This window comes from Oryza sativa, chromosome 7 (assembly GCF_034140825.1).
Source record: "Oryza sativa Japonica Group chromosome 7, ASM3414082v1".
NCBI classification, from domain to species: Eukaryota; Viridiplantae; Streptophyta; class Magnoliopsida; order Poales; family Poaceae; genus Oryza; species Oryza sativa.
In genome coordinates this window covers 15,798,123-15,802,258 of record NC_089041.1, presented here as the reverse complement: position 1 = coordinate 15,802,258, position 4,136 = coordinate 15,798,123, and the positions used below count along the sequence as shown (strand labels likewise).

Here is a 4,136-nt window from a genome sequence, read left to right as displayed (position 1 = left end):
GCATATGTATAACACTGTCTTTTTGCCAAGCTGATGTGTACTCGCTCCAGTAATGAAAACATGTTTCAGCTTTGAATATGTCCTAATCAAAATTTTAAAGCTTTAAACACTGATGCCTATTTAAATGTTTATGTTTTGCTGCATAAAAATCATGTGTTTGTCTCAAAACGTGCTTTAAAGTTTTATAATATCCAAAGCTTATTATCGTGATTACAAAAACATTATTCCAAAACAGGTTTCAGTGACCGATGGCAGTAGCGTGAAAGTTGTGCTTGGCAAGCCCCCATAGCAGCCACCCAGAAAAAAGTATGTAAAGTGACCAAAATAAATCAATTGATGAGACAGTGCATTGTGCTTGTGCATTGGTAACATTGGTCGGTTTGCTGTGCTCAAGCTATTCTACGTTATCTCCAGGTCATGTTCACAAGAGGACAATGTTACAGCCGGCCTGGAAATTTTTAGTTACAGTATTGACCATGTCAAAGGGAAGGAAACAAAGCAGACGCTTCGTTTTCACAACACACTAGTGCTGCATTCTTGTTGCTTTCTTTCCAGCAAGAATTGGACCATGGAGGATTTTTCAAAGTTCACTGTGTTTTTTAATGGATGCTAATGTTTGATTGATTCCAATGATGCATGCAAACCACACAGTCAACAATCCAGCTGGTGTTTTTTGGGACAAACATTTGAAATTTGAACAATTTAGTATTTGGTACAAATAAGAAGTTAATAATATAAAAAGCCTAATGAAAAATGCGACTAAAAGAACTGACCATCTGAACCTTTCTATCGCATAAAAGGGGATTGTCATCCATTCCATCATCGTCAGGATCTTGAGTCTGAATCCCCAGACCCCAGTCTTCAGCCCAAGTTGCACCACACATGACCCTTGTAGTTGTAGCCATAAACTATTCAAAGCTGCTCTATAAAAGATGAAGCAAGTAATGAAGTTGAAGAAGCATCCAGACGAAGGGAGGCAAAGAACAGGAAGACATGGCATGGTATTGACTTGGCTCATCTCAGCAACAGCAAACTGCATGCAGCGCTGGAGGTGAGCCGAGCCAATATCACTTCATGTCCTCTTTTGTTCTGTGGTAGCTGCAAAACTGTAAGTTTTTACTTAGAAATCTTTGTTCTTTTGTTGGAATCACGTCCTTGGTTTCTATTCCCATGATGTGCAACTTCAACCAAGCAAAGGGGAGGAAAAGAGTGACATATAATTATTCTTGTTGGATAGTTGAGATAGTTGCCTCTCATACAGAAAGATAATAATGTTTTGTTTTCTTGAAATAATATACTTTTTTTGTGTTTCTGGCGCTACTTCTTGGTTTGGTTAGTTCTCCACCAAAGATCTTTAATGACATTCATATTTTAGTTGACCCAGAGTATGTTGTATAAGGCATAATTAACAATTGATCTGGATACATTCTTCTGAGATAAATGCAAGAGAAAAGAAAAGCAGGTATGCAACGGTTGTTTGAAAAAACATATATATGATATGGTAAGCAGTCAGTTCGACGTGTTTCCAAATTCATATGATACCTTTGTTCTTTCTTTTATTTTTCCTTTTGAGAGGACACAAGTTAACTAGACCACCAGCCTCCTCAAAAGAGCTGAATATACATTCCATTAGACCTGCAATTTATTGCAGGAAATAGAATTAATTAGCTTTACCATGTTTGCAAGTAGAAAAGAGCTGAACAACTTCAGTGTAAAAGGTGGTTCCAACAATTTGAAATACAAGCTATTCCTAGGCCAGAAAATGATTATGGTATTTCATGTGTACTCCACCATAGCAGAGGACTAGTGAATATTGACTTCCATTTTGTTCCGTGAAAATTTGTGTAGAAAATCTTCTGATTGTAGTTTGTACTACACTGGCACATGTAATGGATAAGAATAGATACCAATTCAGTTCTCTACAGGTTACTAACACATAAGTACTTCAGTCTTTTGTTTTAGTAGGCACAAGAAATTGTGATTTTTCACCATATGGTATGAAGCATCAAGTGAAATTGTAATTAGTAAAAAAAATGAAATATATTCATAGAAGAAACTAATGTTATACGGTAACAGGAAAAAAGAGAGAGACCACATTTAGTATTAGTCTAAGTAAAACTAATGCACAATTCATGGGTTCTACATAAAAGGTAGAAGAAACATATAGCACATGGTAAACCCACAATTGATGGATGAAATAAAGCCTGACAGCATTAATTCAACTTGTGACCTTTATTTTCTCTATGCAATTATAGAGTTAACATACAACTCCAACCATAACCGAAAACAGAAAACACTAGCATATGCATATATTCAGAAATGAATTGTGAAAAGCTAATCATAGAAAAGGGTATATCCATAACAGTTAATACCAGTTATACACCTTAAAATGTTCTTGCCTACACTCTCTTTGAATTTTGAAAAACCTGAAAAAACCAAAATGAATATTCTTTGTTTTCTTTTTGCGGGTGGGTGAATCTGGTTTGAATCTTACAATTACTTCTGTTCCAATCTAGTGGGTCTGACACAATGAATTATAAAAACAATGTCAAGATTTCCAGCCCTATCCAGCCAGATAGCCTCTTTCTCCATAGCAAGCAAATATAACAGGAATAATTTTCTATGGATCATTGTCTTCTCAAACATGCTAGGTATTGCTTTACAGCTTGGTGTCTAACTATTGATGCCATGGTGTTTGGAAGGGCTGGCTGATCAGATCTGCACTCTGCATGACCTTCCTGGGACCTGAGTACAGAATCAACCAGGTTTTAACCGTTTTCCGTTAATAGTAAACTAAACTACCCCTTGGTCCCCATGCTGCTTTTAGCTTTATTATGATATTAACACTATCCAATAAAGTATAGTCTCTTAGCCAAATCATCGCAGTTTTTTAAGCATAGTTGCATTATCCAATATCAAACATTTAATAGAGTCTGATACTCTGACTTGCACATAGGCATGACACTTGAGCTGCATAATCAGTACTAACCTAGTATAACCTAGTATGCATCTTTAATCCTTTTTTTTTCCAAAAGGAACCAGATTCTCTTCTAATTAACATCCTGATGATAAAAAAGGAACAACAAACTTCAGCTTCAGTTTGTGCAGACAAGAACTTGTACAAATCATTAATTCCCCATTTCATAGTGGATGAGGTTTGGATTCATCCGCTCATGGCATCAATGCGCGTTACATATGTTGAAATTAAGCTGCAAAATTTAGTGGAAATTAACATGCAATTTCGCAATCGCCTCCAATGTAAACGAAGACAAAAGGCATTCACTGTTCAGAGCGCCACCATCGTCTTCCCCAACACTCACCGTGGGTCCGTGGCAGGCCCGTCGGCCATCGGAACGACGCCGCCGCCGCTGACGCTGACCTCCTCCGTCGCCGGGAACGGAGGTTTTCTTCTCTTTTTTTTTTCTCCTCCGTTCTCCCGGCGCTCGCCCTCATGTCAGGGTGGCTCAGTGGCTGTAGCCGTAGGGTTGGCTTCTCAGGCGACACTGTCGATCTGGTCCACGAGCGGCTGCCGGGGAGTATCGGGTGGGGGCACGAGGTCACCGGCGGCGGCGGCGGGAGAGAACGCCGTCGCGACCCACCCAACACCGGCGACGGCGAGTCGGAGGTGCTGCCGCGCTGGGACCCGGGTCTCTCAACATTGGGCCTTGTTGGGCTTCACGAGAGCCAAGCTTTGGGCCGCGTTGCATCTTGTGGGCTTCAATCCGGGGCGGGCCCACAATTGATTCATGGGTATTCAGATGCGAGATTGCTAAGGGGCGATCTATCCCCTAGCGATCAGATTCGGATCCCCTCTCCCTCACCGGATTACTTTTCTATTTTAGTAAATTTATACACCTAAAGTTTGTACACCTCAAGTTTACACATCTAAAGTTTAGTGACCCAAAGTTTATAAATCAAAAGTTTATATATCCGATTTAAATTTGAATTTGAATTCAAATATTTTTATATATAGTATTTCTATACATCTAAGTTTATACACTTAAAAGTTTATAGACTCAAAGTTTATAAGTTAAAAGTTTATATACCCGATTCAAATTTGAATTTAAATTATATCCGATTCAAATTTGAATTTGAATTCAAATATTTTTTATATATATAGTATTTCTATACATCTA

General features: G+C 38.5%; 1 long non-coding RNA gene across 1 annotated transcript; it reads right to left on the bottom strand.

The window, feature by feature from the left end:
* Positions 1–600: 600 nt before the first annotated feature.
* On the bottom strand, positions 601–3,645 carry LOC107277396 (uncharacterized). The gene is made up of 3 exons (XR_001547458.3): positions 3,321–3,645; positions 1,543–1,635; positions 601–923 (listed from the first exon to the last, which is right to left on the bottom strand). It is a non-coding gene; the product is annotated as an uncharacterized lncRNA (long non-coding RNA).
* Between the last annotated feature and the right edge of the window lie 491 nt (positions 3,646–4,136).